Source organism: Parasteatoda tepidariorum, chromosome 6 (genome assembly GCF_982258835.1).
Source record: "Parasteatoda tepidariorum strain Cologne lab strain chromosome 6, Ptep-v5.0, whole genome shotgun sequence".
Lineage (NCBI taxonomy): Eukaryota > Metazoa > Arthropoda > Arachnida > Araneae > Theridiidae > Parasteatoda > Parasteatoda tepidariorum.
In genome coordinates, this window is record NC_141760.1 from 30,251,691 (window position 1) to 30,271,858 (window position 20,168).

Sequence of the window (20,168 nt, forward strand, 5' to 3'; positions counted from 1 at the left end):
AGTTTGTATGTGAGTCTTTCTCACTGTCTGAGTGCGTCACTCTTATGACTCTTTGTGCTATGATACTGAAATTTGAACAGCGGGTGTTAGGGGGAAAGGAGGTTTCATTTACATTTTTTACCCCATTTTTGTTTTTGATCATGGAGATGTGAGAGGGATATAATTTTGACTACGGGTATGAATTTTGCATTTGATGCAAAAGGTTACTGCTTTTACTACTATTCGATCTAAATGAGTCGTATTTTAGAAAAAAAATATTTGTATTAACCCAACATGCTTACGAGTTTAAACTATAAATAGACTAACTCAAATGAGTAAAGACACATTGGAGTGGCTTAATGGTCTAGCGGTATGGTTCTTTCGAGAGCGAGAGGTCCCGCATTTAAATAGCGGTCGAGTATTGGTACCTTTTCAACTTTTGCTACACTTACAAGTTATCGACTTCAAGATAGAGAGAGAGAGAGAGAAAGAGATTCTTTCTATTACTTTATACAATTAGAACGTTTTGGTTGAAAAATGAGTTAAGTCCATTTGATAATATAAATTGAAAACAAAACGTAGTCTTTATATTAATAAATATTGAAAATTTAATAAGTTTGTTAACAACATTTCAGGACCTGATTTGACTCATGCTCAATTAGATGTCCTTTAGAGTAGAAGCACTCTCCTTTTTGGGAGAGTGCTGGGTATAAATATTCAAATTCTTTATGCAGAATAATGTAAGATTTAAATAATTTATTTCCAATGACCGAAAACTTAATCAAATGTAACAGGTAAAAAAAGAGAACAAGGAACAATAAAATGAATAAAAAAGTTCTCGTCTCATTCAACTTCTCTCCTCCCAGTGCCACTCGGCCAAGATAGTTCCACGTCCCTTTGAAAAAATATAGTTATCCATAATGATGTGATGGCAGCTAATAGTAGAGTTCAGAAAGTCACCAATTTTAAAAAAAATGCTCAGTCAGACAGTTATTTTAATTGAAAAGTCTAAATATTGCAAACGCCTCATGGTGGGACCAGTCGGGTATGTGAATTTTCTTTAAAAATGGAGCTTTTAGAACTTACAAAAATTAGGAAGCGGTTGGAGTCCTCTGTACCTCTTGATGTCGAGAAGAAAAAAAAATTCTTAATAAGATCTTTAATTGTACTGAATTTAGAATTATTACGTGTTTGGTGTAGAGATTTAAATTTATAGACAGTTCCATTTTTGTATTGACGGAGACTAATTAACGGTTTTTTAAATTAAATTGTTTGCAATGGAAATCGTTATCTTTAGCATGCACAGAAATAAAAATATATCCCAATAAGAAATTAATTGTTAATCTAATGTGTCTTGGTGGTATAGGGATATGATTCTCGTTCCGAGTGCGAGAAGTCTCGGGTTCAAATCCCGGTCGAGCCCTTAGCGTGTAATCTTTTGCACTTTCTCTAAATGACTAGATTAATCAATGAGCCTTAATATGAATGAGCCGAATGATTTAAATTTTAAAAATAATTGGTTTATACAATTAGAAATTATTCAACAAATACGTCGAATCTGAATTTGTATGGAGTTATTTAGTAAGACAAACATAAAGTGTACAACAATTATCATTTTTATTTATCTGTAACAATATGATGAAAAGTTTGCGTGTGTCTCTTGTAGTTCCAGAAATGTTTGCTTTATCATCCTGATGTATGGGCAGCATCTAGAAGGGTTTATTTCATTCAAAATTTTCAATTAATTTGTTTAGGAGTGTCTTATGGAAAACGAAATTTTCTCATTGGTTAAGCGTTAGGCATAGTTTTAATTAAGACTATACCAATTGTACTTTTTTTTCCAAATATTTTAAGTCCCGCAGTGGACTGATCGTTAAGATGCGGTTCCCAGCAGATCACTGAAGTCAAGTATCATTGGCTGCGGTTAGTGTGCGGGTGGGTGACCACTTAGATTAGTTTGCGCAGGGACCAAGGGTGTGCGGTACTGGTCCTCGTTGAACTGTTTTACCGTAAAGTGCTCGACTTCACGTGAAGGTCGTCGGGCTACAGAAGCGGGGGTGCCACCCCCTCTGCAGAAGATCAAACTTGTGATGGCATGTCTTCGGGTCATCCTCAGGGATGTTTTCCAGACCGTCGTCAATAGCCCATTGGGCCTCTAGTGCGACTTAAATGAACTACAACAACAACTACAGCTACTCAAGTATTTTAAAGACACCACCAGTGATGTTTGTTAGCTTATAGCTCTATTTGATAAAAGAGAGTTTATAGCACAAGCTGTAATGTTTAATTATTTTTAATTCCCTATATTAGATAAATTCAATGATCAAAGTTAACATGAAAGCACAGGTTGACTACGTAATCAAATTAGTATTCCTAAAGTTATCTGAAACTACGTGTTTATTTTGTTTATAGTTATTGTATTAAAACGTGCTTCTATAAATTAAAATAATCAAAAATAATTTGTTATTGATTTGTGAAAAAAATAGCTATATATTGAAAGACACGATAAGTAATTTCTTTAAAAGTGAATTTAAGTGACTTATTTATAGAAAGCAATAACATCTAAATATTTTGATATTTTGATATGCTATATTATTAGCATAAAGCTCTGTCTAGTTATGGACATGCACTCCTTTCCATGGGACATTGTTGCTTTATGGAGTTAAGCTCAGTCAAAGTTATTGAAAAGTTCGGTTTTTGATATTTTTCTGCCTGGAAAATCTTAGTTAAAATCAGCAGCCCAGTAATTTTGTTACTGAATACTACAGTTCACTATTAGGGCAATCTCTGTGACTTTGCTCATTACAGAATTATGGGTGCTTTTAGTAGATATAGACATCCAAACTTTTAAAAATGCAAAATCTGAGTTTTTTTTACCAGCTTGTCTGGGAAGTTATGTTGGCTTGATGGTCAACGTTGCCACAGTTATGCCATGAAATTATGGAACATCCGTGGACTACAAAATTCATTTTTACTCTATATTGTTTATTTTAGTAGTACATATATTTCACAATATGCAGCCACTTAATATTTTTGTTTGATTATTTTTATTTAATAAAATCTATTTTTGAATGTAGAATTATAACAGAAATTAGAACATAGTAAGTTTTCTTTGTATAATTCAATAACATGACTTAAAAGGTGAAATTTATCCGAACATCCAAGAGGCTACTATTCTCTTGTCGATTCTATTTTCTTGTCGATTTAAATAAATTTATAATTATTATCTATGCTCATCAAATTATATAAATTGAATTATTCATATTTATGGACCAAAATAATAATTAAATTTGTTTCATTGTTTTGCGTTATATTTTCTCAAGTGAATCATTTAATTCCTTTAACTTTATCACTGAAGCAAATATTGAGGTCGGTAATTATTTGATTACTAATTACTTTGGTATTTAGGAGAATAGCGTTTAGAAAAATGAAAGCAGAGTTTCTTTAGTAAGCTAATTAAGAATTTAGTAACTAAAAGATCTCGGCAGATGTTAATTTGAGAAACAAATTTTCACCGAAATTGCCAATCGAATCGTAACTTAGTTAATCACATTAATATCCTAAAGACATTCTAAAACTTTAAGATTCTTTTGCAGATGAAAATGTTTAAATTTCTTATCAGAGATAAAAAGTAAATGAAACATATTTGCTATTTTTCAAACACAACTATTCTCATACTTTCTATTTATGTCTTAAATAAAAATGAATTTATCATATCCTATACATCGTTAGAAATTTCGTAGAAATTGTTTGGTGTAAAATTGTATTAATTTATTAATACTTTATAGTGCCCAGTTTAACCAATTATCTTACAGTTTGTACTATCTTTACTTTTTATATCTTTAACAATATTATCCATGAAGGGTAACACTGTTCAATGTAATACCTTATTAAAATTTCAACAAATCAACATCATAATATCGTTTAAGGTTAAATCAGAGTTTTGTGAGTATAAGTAAAATCGAAAAAAAGCACAAAGTAAAAATTATATAAAGGATATTCTTGCAAACCAGAATGTATGGTGGTCAGGGAGTTCGCATCGAATCAAAAAGGTATCGGGTTTGCATCCCGGGATGTTCTTTCCTCCTCTTCTTACTATCTGCCTTTCTTACTGAGGGAGCAGCGTTGGCCCATTTACTATAATGCTCCTTAGAGAGTGGTCAACAAATTTGTTGCTCTGGTACCAGAATGACGAAAAGTCAACATCCGGGTGGGAATTGGAAAAAAAATCCTTCTGCAAACTGCAAACAAAATTTTAACGTCCATTGAGCAAGAGAGTGAGTGTCAAATAATCATGAATATAGTTATCGAAATTTTGTACCATAAAATCTTTTGAATAGTTAGTAAGAATATAAAAATAAACCTATATAGGTGTATATAAAGCATTTACCATCACCGTCTTCTAACAGTATCAGCCTATTGCTGGATTTAAGTCTTCTAAAGATTAGGTTCTTCTTCAATTTCGAACTACTGTCTTCCAATCATCAAAGTCCCAGATATTATCAATCCATTCCTGTATAAAGGTCTTCTTCAAAGTTAACCGAAAATTTTGATGATACTCTTGGTTTTTTTCCACGCTCTAAATATTATCATTTATCATGCGTTATAAAAAGAGTAAATGTTTATTCTTCATGTTGTACAAATTTTTCTACAGTAAAAGATAAAAGTATTTTAAATCATTATAAATTTAAACAACAAAAATACTTAATAATTGCTAATTTTTTTTTTACTGTTCTCAAAAAAAATGTCTTTCAAAAAATCTACAAACTTTTGTGGCACTCTTATTTCACAATTACTCTTCTATCACTTATAGAAAATTTTTAAAATTTCAAAAGGAAAGCGAAAAGAACGCGTTTAAAAATTCGAACTTTAATAATTTTTAATAGAATTTCAATAATAACAGTTAAAAGTAAAAAAAATAACTACAGAGTGAAGGTTTTAAACTAATGCTTCGTTTCCTGCTCGCAAAATAAATTTATAAACTCTTCCTTATAATATTCACAATGGGACATATTTAAGATCTTCAACGTGGCAATGTGATCAAATTAAGGTTAATCACTCAGATTAATTAAGGTGCGGAAATGAATACGGATTCATTAATTGAAAAGAAAAATTAATTATTTTTGTCAAAAGATAACACCTGAATCCATTAAATAATTTTTTTTCAGCATAAGTTTCTGAAAACGTAATTTATGGCAGTGGAAAATTTTATTTTTAGAACATCGATAAATAATAATTCCCTTTTGAAAAATATTACTATTTAAAAAGTAATAAAAATAAATAATATGCATGTTAATCGTTGTAATATAAATAAATTGCGAAAAATTAAACATAGATTTACTGTTGAAAAGCAGGAATCATGTAATTTATAGGGCATGGACATCATGAAAATTGACGAAATTATGACAGTTGACAAAAAATAATGATTAAGTTATGACAATCGTCATAATTTTAACATGAATTGTTTCACTTATTCAAGTTAACATTATCTCTGTCCTACTTTATTTCACCGAAACTTAGAATTTGTTAGAATAACTAATTACTTTTCAGCAAATCAAATCATCAGACATACGTCAATCACCATTATTTCGTCAATCATCTACAATTTTGATATTATTTTTTCAAAATGTACAGTTTGACAGAAATAATTTATTTTTGAAAGACGTATTTTCAATCAATTTTATCTCAGTTGAAAGGCTCTTTTCACTTTTATGGAATTCCATTAATAGCACTTCAAATGGAAATTGAGTTAACATTAGGACAATAATAGACTTATGTGTGGACGAAATAAATTTATTTCGTCCACACATAAATACACGTTTCCTGCGGACGAAATAAATTTATGAACTTTTTCTTAGAATATTTTCTATGCGACATAATTAAAACCAGCATTGTAATATGTAATCAAGAATTACAATGTCGGCACATTAATTAACATCCGAAAATGAATATGGATTCATAAATTAATAGGAATTTTTTTTTTATCTAGGACAAAAGATAAATCCCATTAATAGGATTTGCGTAAGACGTAATTTATGGCAGAGAACAGCTTCTCATTTGGAATGTAATGAGGGAACAATTTTAGCTATTCTGAAAACTTTCGTTATTTTTCCTAAATCGTTAATAAACTTATCAATAAAATCTTCCATTTATTTTTAAAAATTATGCGGACATTATTTAATGAAATAATGATGCAGAATATTTCTGTCTAATAAATCTTTTTCTACATACTTAATCACAGAATTAAATAAAATGTATTGCTCTGGACATTTTAGCTTAAAACTTTTATGATAAAAGATAAAACTTTGAATCATAATTAACTACAATTTTTTAAAAAGTATGTAATTGTGTCATAAATCACTTTAAATTATTGTTACCCAAAGTGAAATCCCGAAAGTTTTCAAAATAAGGAATGAGTTTTATTTTCTCTTCGCATTATAAAAACATTAAATCTTTTACATTTTTAAAAGAACAACGCTGTTATTATTCTTTTTAATACATTACGTTCAAATTAAAGGTAATTAAGTAGATGATAAATTAAATAAAAATTATAGATAGTTAGTTGAATAAAATGAATCTTGGTAAAATATGGTTTGTGATTTCATACAGTTGTTAATTAAGCTCTGAATATATTTTGTTTTTATTATGGTGTTTTCATAGATTCGATGAAATTTAAATTACCAATGCAAAAGGAAATTAAATATTTCTACACAATAGAGACGGAAAAAAAAATTGACTTTAAAAATTTTCAAGAATAGAAGACTATTAAAATTTTTATTAAAACTCCAATGCTGTCATACAAAATAAAACTGTTTTAATAAAATTTATTATATTTGTTTCAATTCTTATAAAATAACGTAAATAATAAGCCCACCGGATAAGAAATAAGTCCCAATTAGAGAAATCATGAAAAACATCAATAACATGTAACACCCCCTCTGGATTTGATTACCACCTGGATTCGGTTAGGAAAAAAGCCCACAACGTTTAGCAGGTATGTCGAATCCTGTTTAAGCCACTAGCTGAGGATTTGAGGATGCTGAATTCGGTGTTTTACCCGTTGTTTCAACATGTTTCACGAATTTTCAAAGGGATTCAAGTCAGGTGATTTAGCAGGTCTGTCTGGATGTCTGAGTGTTCATAAAACTAATCATAATATCAATTCAATTTACGAAGTCAATTTTGACGCATAAGAGATAAATAAGCACATTGAACATTATTCTTGTGAGCGAGTAAAAATAGAATACGGCATGTACAGAGTTTTCCGTAAACACCACCCTTCTCATATATTTTAAATATTTTTGCTAAAAATGAAAGAAGAAAATCCCCATAAAAAAAGAGAATTAGTATTTTGCGAGAAAAAAGAACAATACCAAAGCTTTAGGAGGGCTAGAATGAGAACATTGAAACCATTTTGACTGTGTATGATTCTGGATCAAATTACGGTCAAAAGTACGGGCACAATGAGTGCAGCATCCGTAAAATTCATTTAACCGTAAAATCTATTTTTACCTTAAAATTTTTTTATTGTAATTTTTTAAAATAATGTTTATTTAATTACAATGATTCAGTGGTTTTATAGTAGATGTTACTATAAAAATTACGGTATGTCTAACTTCATGTTCCGTAATGTTTTTCGGATCCTATAGGAAAATGTACCGGCACCTTGAGTATCAGTAATTTTTTCAGTAATTTGATCTGGTCTTTTTTGCAGTGTAGATGAAACAGGGAGCAATTAAAGTGCATTCCGTATATACAAATACATCAAATAGTTACACTGTATGTGATGTTTTTAATTCTGCTCAATAGTGATTCGTCAGATTCTGATTCATTCTTAAATATGAGCAGTGGTAGCTCAGTGGTTAGAGCGTTCGTCTTCCAATGAGGTGAAAATCGGGTTCGAATCATAACGATGGCTCGCACTGCTGACGAAAAATATCCTTAGTGGTAGACGGATCATGGGTTAGAATCCCTTTACCGCTAGACTAATCGTGGGAGGTTTTCGTGGTTTTCCTCTTCATGTACAGCAAATGCGAGATAGTTCTATAAAAAAGTCCTCCAAAAAAGCAAAGAAAAACAAAATTCTAAAAATATGTCCTGAGGAAGGGGATTAGTAAGTACTCAGTATATATTAATCTGTAGTCTAGTGTTTGATTTTATAAATGCATGACAAGTCAGAGTACTCATGCCTTTCTTCCCTCTAACCTTATGTCTCATCTTTAAACTTTTGAAGAAATTTTGCTCTAAAATAATGATTTTAAGAAATAAAACTTTAGTCGGAATACTATTTTTAATTTCTTAAAATAGCATTTTTAAACAATTTAATTTAATTTAATTTCTCGAAAGCAAATAGACCGTTCAAATTTCTGTTTATATAAAATAACATTGCTTGGTTTAAAATAAATTAAGATTTTAAGAATTCATAACTTAAGCATCTTATTTCTTTGATATTTTTGAATAAAATATTCATATTAAATAATTTAAAAGTATTGTTAAATTGAAAAATTTAGTAAAGAAAGTGACATAATTTCATTTAAGAATTGATTTGACATCATCTTAGATTCTTTGCAGCTTAGATTCCATTAGAGTTCTCAATTTTCATTCATTACTGTATATTTTATAAATTTATCTTCCAGTTTTCTTTAACTATATTTCAAGTAAGAAAAATGAAATTATTTATTAGTAATTTTATCCAGATGTAAGTAATAAAATAAATGGTGTTTTGAAACTTTATAAAAAAATCAAAATGCTCCTAAGTATAACTTTCTTTCTGAAGGATAATTCACTATTTTGTTTAACGATGAAGATATTTAAAGGAATTTTTTTATATTCTTAGATATGTTTAAAGGACGAACCAGTTGGTAGCTGAGGGCGACTAGAGAGAAAGCTTATATAAGTTGTTTTCATAAATTTTCATAATTTTCTTGGTTGTCTAAGTTTAAATTTATTTTAAGCGGCTTTCAAAAATATTCATATTTAAAAATTCAATTATCAGTTGAGTTTACATAAATAAATTTAAACACTCTTGTTTACTGATTAAATTTTAAAGCTTTTCAGATACTTATTATATATCGAAATACGGATCAAACATCAGAATTTTCAGGTTGCTGAACGAATATTTACAAAACTTCTTTTTCATATTTTCAGAATATTTTTTGGCGTTTGAACTTTATTTTGATTTTATCTAATATTATTTTTCAAAATGTTTGTATTTTAAAATTTGATTATTAGTTGAATTTTTGAAAACTAGTCTGAATTACTAATTTTCTTATCAGATATTTAGTTAGTTGCTTTGAGAGTTACAACTTCTCACTTGTTTAAAATGCATTGCTTTTAAATATATATCAAACAACAAAATGCTGGACTGAGTACACTGATTTGAGAAAATAAAATTATTCATATATCAAGATAAAAGTTTTATATAGTTGAAAGTATGTCAGTTGAAATAATAATAGCATATTAGTTAATTTTCTTCCATATGTTATCAGCTTACCGAGACGCGAAAGACAGTTCTCTGTTGTGTTACATCAGTTTCACTTTTTATTTTGATATCCAGAACCAACAAGTTTTGTTTTTGCCTTTTGTCACCAACCATTGATAAAGTTACACTATCTGGACAAAAGTTAAGTGATATAAGCCCAGGGAGCCCTCAGGCATACATCAATATGATGTTGGTCTCCTTTTAACATAGATGGCATCCTACACTCGACTGGTGACATTTTCCATCATTGTTTGATAGGTGGCCATTGGAATTGACTTCCAGGCATTTACACAGCTGAAGTAAGTAGTCTATTTGGTTGGTTATGTAATCTTCGCTCTAATTCATCCTAAAGATGTTTTACGAGATTTTGATAGGGGCTGGGAGAAGATCAGCCCAGTATTTAAACACCCATTTCGTCAAACTATAGCACCACAAGTCTCGATGAGTAAATGGAGCAGTTATCCTTGGAAAGAGAAATTGGCCTATGGTATTGAGATCGGGGCTGTGAGAATTTCAGTTTAGTATTTAAGCACCCATTTCGACAGAACATGGCTGCACAAATCTCGATGTGCAAATAGGGCAGTTATCCTCAGAAAGAGAAATGGGTCTATGAGATTCAGATCGCTGCTACGAGAAGTTCAGTTCATTATTTAAACACCCGTTTCATTAAATAATGGGAGCACAAGTCTCGATGCGTAAATGTAGCAATTATGTTCAGAGAGAAAAATATACGAATGGAATTGAGAAGTTTTGTCCAGTTTTTAAAAACCCATTTCGTCGAACCATGGCTGCATAAGTCTCGATATGTTAGTAGAACAGTTATCCTCAGAAAGAAAAATGGGCTTATGGGATTCAGATTGCTGCTACGAGAAGTTCAGTTCAATATTTAAACACCCGTTTCATTAAATAATGGGAGCACAAGTCTCGATGCGTAAATGTAGCAATTATGTTCAGAGAGAAAAATAGACCAATGGAATTGAGATAGGGGCTATGAGAAGTTTAGTCCAGTTTTTAAAATTCCATTTCGTCGAACCGAGCCATGGCCGCATAAGTCTCGATGTGTAAGTAGAACAGTTATCCTCAGAAGGAAAAATGGGCCTATGGGATTTAGATCAGAATTATGAGAAATTCAGTCGAGTATTTGAACACTCATTTCGTCCAAACATGGATGCACAAGTCCCGATGCGTAAATGAAACAGTTTTTCTGAAAATGAGAAATGAAACCGACCCTGGAATATTGCAGTTGAGTGTTGGAAGAGTGGCATTGTCCAGAATATCCAGGGTAATGTCAGGATTCATCTAGGGTCCACCTTTTGGGTTCATGTTTTTAACCACAGGAACAAAGAGATCTAGAGATAATCATAAAAACACAATCAGGTCATAATTTTAGGTGGGTGCTAGATGGGTGTCTGGATGTATTTTTTTAGTAACGTGACCTCTAACAAACAATGGCGGCTGCTCACCGAGAAGATCCTTCTTCAAGGAAAGCATTTATACGTTAAGTGAACTTCTATCTCAAAGATAGGAGCTGGTCGTTAAATTTAAAGGTCAAATCTACTAATTTTCTAGAATTTCGCTACAATAATGGGCGCTGGTCTCTTTTTTCGCCAAAAAAAGACTGTTAATAGGATCTGGCTGTTAATAGGATTTATTAAGTCTACGAAATTTGAAAAGCATTTTTTTCTACTTTTTAGTACGACACATCTTTTTTTTTTTTTTGTCTTACACAATTTCACAAGAAGTCTTTCCGTAAAGCTATGAGGATAAAAGGATTAAACCTAAAATTTACGTTTTATTGTTACCACTTTAAAATTCAACTTTCAAAGCTTTTTTAACAATTTCAGTTTTATCACGAAATATTTCTTAGTACGAATGTAGCGCGAAATATAAACATATAATAAAGAAAATTAAGGAAAAATCATACTGAATTTCAATTTGAAGTTCTCTAATTCAAAACTCTTCACATTATCTTTATTAAATTAAGTAGGCAGCTAAAACATTTCCAAACGAATTTCATCATGATTATTTTTAAATTTCATAACACTAGACTTCACAATCTAGCTGACTAGAATTTTCAGCCATTTTAATTATAGTTCCTCTAGTTACAAAAGTAAATATGTTTCATCTTAAGTCTGTGAGTTTTCGAAACTATTTAAATTATCTCAACTAATCAAGTTGTCTTTTCCTCATCTTTTCCGCATTTATCAAATTTGTCCTCTAAATGATATCAAACTATTAGCTTTGCTATTCTATTTTTCATATTTCTTTATAATAGAACTGATAACTAATCTAGAATTTATTACGCAAGAAACAATGCGACATTTCTTAATGAAATAACGTAAATCAATTTGTTTTTAACTGTCTTCAGCAAGTTGTTAATAGAAATTATTGTCAAGAAACCAAATAAAATGAAAAAAATGTATAAAATTTGTGAGAGTTAGGAAGAATAACCATCAGCACCAAAATTATAATAAACGTACTAGTTAGAAGACAAAACTCAACAGAAAGGTACGATGCATAAAAAATATGCAAAAAAGAGTGAAGCATGTAGCTTTGAGAAATAAGTGATGCTTCATAGCTGAATGATAATGAGAATTCAGCATATAATTTGTTTGCAAGAAAGTTTGCACTTTTTTAGTAAATATTTTTAGACTTTTTGTCGAAAATTAAGTAGGAAGTTTTTAAAGAAAGCAGAAGGGAACTTAAAAAAGGTGAGAAACGAATATTAGAAAATCACCCAATTTGCAACCAAGAATAAAACTGATTTAAATTCCTCCTACTTCAAAAAATTTTGACAATTTTTTTTTTCGTTTAAAAATTAATTCGCGACCTATAATGAGTATACTGTTTATTTATACTGTGTACATGTTATAGGTAATGCATGAAACGTTTGCTCTCTATAGAATGACTAAGCATTGCATGCGAAATATGTAAAGTACGATTTTATGCAAAGTAGATGTACAAAAATTATTACAGACTTTCCTCAGGCATTGTATATAATGCCTAGGCATTCTTTTGAATGACAAATGCTCTTTAGGCGAAATTTGAAAAAAGATCTTGGTAAGGCAATTATATAACGGCAAAGTATAAAAATCCGGGATTCTATAGAATGCTTAGGAATTGTATATAATGTTGGACGTTTTTAGGCAACTTATGAAATACCGGGAAATTACGAAACGCTGGCATTCTATTGAGTGCCTATTTGTTGCCGTTTAAGTGTGAATTAGACAAGTAAACAGAATAACTAGACAAGTTAGTTAAGGAACATAAAATTATTAAATTCTACGAATTAACCAGATATTCTGTAGAATAGCGATTTCCTGATCGTTAAAGCATGAAATATGGCACTCGGAAGTTCTTTGAATCAGTTCTAGCTGATTTTAGTCAGTTTTAAACCGCTTATAGCTGCTTTGCAATGACGTGTTTGGTAAGCTTCATTCCGTTGCTTTTAGACGCAATTATTAATATGAGCAATAATAAATTTTGACATCTGCTTTTCCATATTATTTATCAATTAATCATCCGCAATAGGGATAAAATGTATTTTTCGAGAGGTTTTAGCTATTTTATTTATCGATTAATTTATAAAATAATTTTGAAATTGTTTATTTTTCATTTTAATGGTCTATCGTTAGTGATTTCATAGAATAACTAGCCATTTCATAGAATAAATAGGTAAAGTATGAAATTATTCATTTATTATACACTTTAACTGACTTGTCTAGTTATTTCATGAAATATCTATAGTTATTCTATGAAATAAAGGAATTATACACTTTAATGGTAGCATGCATACAGCTGAAAATTTTTATGCTAAGTATGAATTATTGTGACATTTCCAAACAAACCGCAAAGTGCAGCTGACAAATTTTGAATTTTGAGGTTCGCGCTAAACTTTACGCGCCTAGCAACGTGATATTCTAAATGAATCGGATATGTATTTTAAACTTTGTCAATCTAAAAAATCTTCCCATTTGGCATTCTATAAAATGCCGAGAAAATGTGTGAAATATTAATTGTTTCATTAATATTGGGATAGTTTTAGGTATTATATGCAATGCCTAGGCATTCTAGACAAGCAGGTTTTTAGAATCTTCAATGAAAATCAAAAAATATGTATTATAGTGGCTAACTACAAAACACACTGTTTAAATTGCGTCATCGGTAATTCGTTTCTCCAAAAAAACAATAAATTTTAAAAAGTTGCAAACATAAATATGTAATCTTTTGCCAAATGAAACTTTATTAATGCTATATGTTTGCAGCTAAAACATTTTTGTGACATAAATTGAACTTTTCTTGAACTTGAATTGAAATTGGTTTTTCATAAGCACTTATTATCATTGATAAAAGACAATATATGAAGAATGAAGAAACCTTGCTGAAAAACATCTAAAACAAATAAGAAACAAAAATTAAAAGTTTAATTAAGAAATTTGAGTGATGAAAAAAATCTTTCTCGCATCCAGTCAAGTACTTTGTGATCGTTGAAGCATCGTTAAAATGCGAGATCGTTGAGTTTAACTTTAAATATTGCTAAAAGCTAAGATTTTTTTCTCTCGTAAGAATAATTAAATCAAAACCTATTAGATAATTTTTCGATAGATTGCTCACTTAAAATGTAAGAAATGATTTACCTTTATAAAAAATAAGATTTGTATTAGCAACGAAAATATATTAATTCGGTACTTGGATGCCCATTTACAATCATATTAAGGAGAGAAAATAATAATATTCAAAAATTTATTCTGCGAGTAAGTGAAATAGTACTAAATGTATCATATTACTCACGTATAACAGTTGAAATATTGAGTGAGTAAATAAATGTCTTCCATTTTTTAAATTTTTTTTAAAGTTTTCTGTAAGCAGAGTGAGATTTCTTAAAATTTTCTCTTCCTGTTCTCTTGTCGGCTTTGACTTGAATTTTCGAGCAGAAGTTGTTTGAATTGCTTTTCATGGAACTCAAAGGACGGTCAGAATGAGGTGAGTTTTTGGGGTCAAAATTTTCGTTTTTAAACTTGGGGTATCACTCATAAGTGGTTTTTTTCAGCTATGGAACACTTTCTGTTCACAGCACAAATATCACGAGAAACTTTTTCAGCTTTGAGCTTTGATTAAAGCGAAAAAGAGGTATCAAAATTGCTAATTTTTCTCTACTTGATATTCCGTCGTAATTATTTAAAAGCTTACACAAATTGACTAGAAAAAAATTAGCGAAATATAGATTTCGGTAGAATGAAGCATAATCTTTCGAATAAGCTGGAGCATTATGAAAAAAACAAACAAAAACAAAACGAAAAAAAAACGGCAAGAATTTAAGTAGTCAATTAGATTCAGTCCAACAGAGCTTTTTTTTTTTCATTTGAGAAATGCCTACAAATATAGTAATAAATAATCAATGCTGTTTGTCAATGGAAAAACTCATTAGTTCTAAATATTTAGGAGAAAAATGTTGGCGCTCGAAGCAGACGCCCATTATCGAAAATCAGTTATGAATCATAGCCCACAGTATATTAAAATTATGAATTACAGCCACGTGAATTAGGAATTCAGAGCATCAAAACCAAAGATGACGGGTGAAGAATTTTAGTGTTACTGAAATTGGCTTTATGCCTGAAGTTCTAACAATAGATGAGATATAGAATTTGTGATTGCGAACATATCTATTGTTTCCTTGAATTTAAATTTTAAAACGTGTCTGGCTTGCACAATGTAACCCAGGATGCATCGACAAAACATGTTTAAATGACTCCAACGATTATCAATATTAATAGAATCTATGAGTGACTTAAATTTTGTTTTATTAACAGGCCAGACAAGTACATTAAAATCCATAAGGGGCTGGATTTTAAATTTTTTTTAGCGTGGTGAGGAGAAAAACAGCATATTTATGAGCTCACTGTAGGGATTAGAACAAGTGTTGCGAATAAAAGTGCTTTTCCGTTTAGGAAATTTCCAGAGATTTTTTAAAGACATTAAATTTTTTTTAACCTCTGGAAGAAAAAAATTAGAAATCAAAAGCCAGAAGAACCGGTTGCAAAAATTTCTAAACAATAAGCATGCTGCGCTTGTCCTCCAATTCCAAGTTGCTTCCCTATGTGGAATGGGTTGCTGCTTTCCTTTTGCAGGTAGAATTTTTCCTGTCCTCCATTTTTGATCGATTAGGGAATTGGAAATTGAAAATAAAATATTATCACTCTAATAAGTAAATGCATTTAATAGCAGTTTGACGCTTCGAGTTCGCCACATGTTGTACTAATTTTTATTTTATGTTATTATATTTGCTCATTTTTCTTTAGCAAGTGGGATGATTTTTAGTATCTCTGGAGATCAGAAAAAATACCAGAGATAAAATTCAGAGTAAAGAATGCATGGCAATGACAATTTATTTTTAAAAAAAACATCAACGTCGTGAATTCATACCGGGATTTGGATCTTAAACTTAAAAAAATATTAGTGTAAAGAATATCTGGTAATAGCACTTTCTTTTAAAAAAATATTAGTGATGGGAATACTATAAAGTAAGCAATTGAAGAAACAGCACATATAGATCAAAACAAAGTTAAATTAACTTAATGAATAAATATTACACAATTAATGTTAAATTACCTTAATAATTAAATCTATTTATTTATTAACGCAGTTTTTTTTGTTGCTATTCTAAATAAATATTAATCATGCAGGACTATATTAAATGAAACAACTCAACTCAATGCTAACAATTTAACTCAAATGCTAAATAAATTTTTTTATACGCATTAGAAACTCGGCAAAATTTGAAAACAAATACAAATAATTTACAGGCTTTTATTAAGAAATGTATCAAATTAATTCTTAATAAAAAATGGTTTTAAAAAAATCTAAAAATGAATTATTTAAAATCACCAAACAAAAACAATAGAATTAGAAATCAGAGTAAACAAGTTTTGATAGATTAGACACATTGTCTTAAAACCGGAAAAATTCAAAGTAAAAGGGGTGATGGACTGGACACCATAGGGTGAATGGAAGAGATCTAAAATGACATCGGACAGAACTATTACAAATGAAATAAAAACGAGAAACATGAAGAGAGATAAAGTGATTGGCCACCAATAGGTTCATAACAAAGACCTTATGCTCGATACGGATTGAAAAAATATAACTAAGTAAGTATAGTGCGGCTTTAAGGAGAACTCCTCCAGACTGTAAGTCTGGAGCTGTCTGCTGCTATGGTAACAAGCGAGAGCACATTTGTAATGGGGGTGAAATGGAGGAAAGAAGGTGTCGATTGGTTTACTCACGACGACCTAGGCTAAGATTAAGAGAAAATTATTCACCCCACATCCCTATTCGAAGTGGCCTTTCCTCGTAACCATAGTACCCGCCACGACACGAGACGGGTGTCTAGAGGAGCTCTCCTGAAAGCCGCACTATAAATTTTAATGTTTTTGTCTACATGTTTTAGACACGTAAAATACATGATCATTTTTTAAAAAAGCATTAAGTTCATGGTAATAGAATAAAGAAATGTTAGATCTGAGAACAAACGGGAGGGAAAAAACTCATCAGTAACTTTTGATCTGAAAATCGGAGTTACCTGTCATAAAATGGAATTTTATACTGTAGCACTTACACTGTAACGTTTAAAAAACATTTTTGCAAACAAAAGATAAAACCTTATTTTCCCTGAATAAGCATTATTTTTTTCCCGATGAATTAATATTTTGAAAGTTAAGTATCAAAATATTAATTCATCGGAAACCGGAAATTCATACCTCAATTAAGGATGGTTCCAATAGTTTTGTCAAGAGAACGATAAAAAATTAGAACTCTTAATGTTATATTTATTTTTTATATATTCCTCAATATCTCTTAAACTATTTAAGAGAATTAAAAGTTTTGAAACAGCTATTATATTAGCCTATAAAAATATAATAACGAGGAAAAATTCATATTTTTCAACTTTTTTATTACGTTATTCAATATTGTATTAGGTTATTCAATATTACTTGCCATAAAATGGAATTTTATACTGTAACTCTTACACTGCAGCGGTTAAAAAAAACTTTTGCAAACAGAAGATAAAAGCTTATTTTCCCCGAATAAGCATTATTTTTTTCCAGACGAATTAATAATTTGATCTTTCAATATTAAGGATGGTTCCAATAGTTTTGTCTAGAGGGCGATAAAAAATTAGAACTCTTATTGTTATATTTATTTTTTTATATGTTTCTCAATATCTCTTAAACTATTTAACAGAACCAAAAGTTTTGAAAACAGCTATTATATTTGCCTATAAAAATATAATAACGAGAAAAAATACATATTTTCATCTTTATTATTAGTTAATTCAATATAGTATTAGTTAGTTAAATATTTTATTAATTAATTAAAAATTTTAATAAATTCAAACCATGTAGAATTAAAAAACAGAACCTGAATTTGAAAGAAATTAATAAAATACTATGCGAGCTATACAATTTTGAAACATTCTCTAAAATTATGATTTCTCCTGAACTATCCAATCGTTTCACTTCAGATTTGGATACAATAATATAAAATGATGAAAAAATTTTAAAACTTTTGATTTTTGGTAATCATGATACCAAATGATTGATGATTTTGATCTTAAATATTTGCAGATAAAACGATGCAAAAATTTAAAAACTTTTGATTCAAATTTCATATATAATTATAAATTTAAACAATCAAAAGTGATAGATAATCAAAAAATATTATATAGTACACGGAGAAAAAAAATTCCTGTAAAATTACCATATCATATGGTTGTGGCATTTCTGGTAAAAAAAATAATTCCGGTTAATGAAACGAAAACATGCGGTATTTAAATCTTTCATTTGGTAATTTTTCCATTTGGTTCTCATGGTAACTGTTTACTGAAAATTCTGTTTTTCAAAAATACAATTCTTATTACCACCCACTTAGTAACAAATACAAAACTGAAAAGTAAATTTAACCAAATAAATGGTTTTTATGCCATGCTCTAAGGTATCATGATTACCAAATTGTATTACCTATTATAAATTCATATTTTAATGTTAATTTTACGATTTTACAAAGTGTTTTGGTAAAAATTACCGAGCTTTTTGGTGTTCCCATAGAGTCACAAAAGCAGTGAATTTTACCTTATTCTAGTAGTTTTAACCATACTTTTTTCTCTTAGCGCAGTGTAATAATGAGAAATAGTCAAAAAATATTATATGGTAGTAAGAACACTCATTTTATAATATGAGATGTAACTAGATCAAATTATTACTATAAGTAGCGATAAGGAAAGTGATCTCTACGTTTAAAGGATTTATAATAAAAGAAAAAAGTTGAAACATTATAAAACATCACTTTCTTAGATTAAAATTTTCTTTTAAGAGCAAACTATATAAAGGTACAGTGCTCTAAAAAAATTGGAACACCCTGAATAACTTTCGATCCATCTAATGATCGAATCTTTACGTTCTATGACTCAATCTTAATGGTTCGAGAAAGTAACTTTAAATAGGCTAATTAATTAGTACAAATGATATTTTAAAATACGATATCAAACACAAAAGCGTACTTTCTCTTAATAAATAAAAAATTTTTTCCAATGGATTTGGATTTTTGACCCCTAAGCTATTAGGCGTAGCAGCAATCTGGGAAGTATGGTCCTAATCGTTTGGTGCCTCAAAGTTTGGACCCATTGATGTTAATTTTAATTTTTTCGTATTTCCCTATATCTCAAGAACTTCTTAAGCGAATTGAAAAAGTTTTGCAGATAATTATAAAATTCAATTGTCTAAAGATAAATTCGTGCAAAAAGTATTTTTTAGTTGATATTTATTTCATTTATTATTTTATTTAATAATAGTTGCAACACTCTGAATCGTAAGGCATACATTGTTTTGTATAATTTTAAAGTATGCAATTTTACATGGCAGAATACGATATTTCAGCAAAAGTGATCGAATAGTTATTGAGACTTCAAATTTTTAGGAAATGACTTCCTTAAAATTCGATTTCTCAAAAACAATTCGATCGACTTTGCTCAAAATTTGTATTTTTCAATTTGAAATTAGACAGTTTAAAATGATGTAAACTGTATACCTTAAAATTCAATTATTTTCGACAATTATTAAATAAAATAATAAAAAATAAAAATATATTTACTGATATTTATTTTTTGGTTGGAAATAACTTTGAATAAATGAATTTTGTAATTGTGGGGCCAAAATGTTTCAATTCGTTAAAAAAGTTCTCGAGATATGGCGAAATACTCAAAAAGCATTATGAACATTAAAGGGAACATACTTTGGACTGCTCTTATGACCAAACTATAAGAATAATATTTTTCAAATTGCGGCTACTCTATATTTCGGGATTCAGAATCCTTCGAAAAAAATGTATGTTTATTCAGAGAAAATACGCATTTGGTCTGATTTGGTAGCTTAAAACATCGTCGGCACTAATTAATTAGCATATTCGAAATAATCCCTTCAAACCATTAATATTGAGTCCTAGAACTTGAAAATCCGATCATTGGATCAAAAGTTATTCAAAGTAGTCCACTTTCCTGGCACACTGTACAGAGAAAAGCTATATACATGGAATTAAATTTGCGAGAGTGATAAAATTTGAAATTTATAAATTGAAAATATTCTTCAGATTTTGTTTTTCACTTGAATATAATTGGGTATAATATGAAAAAAGCACAACTACTTCCACTTTTACC

General features: G+C 29.5%; 1 protein-coding gene across 1 annotated transcript in view; it reads left to right on the forward strand.

The window, feature by feature from the left end:
• LOC107436133 (RYamide receptor-like) overlaps positions 1-20,168 on the forward strand; it is an 83,557-nt gene that overhangs the window by 24,692 nt on the left and 38,697 nt on the right. The window lies entirely within an intron of this gene.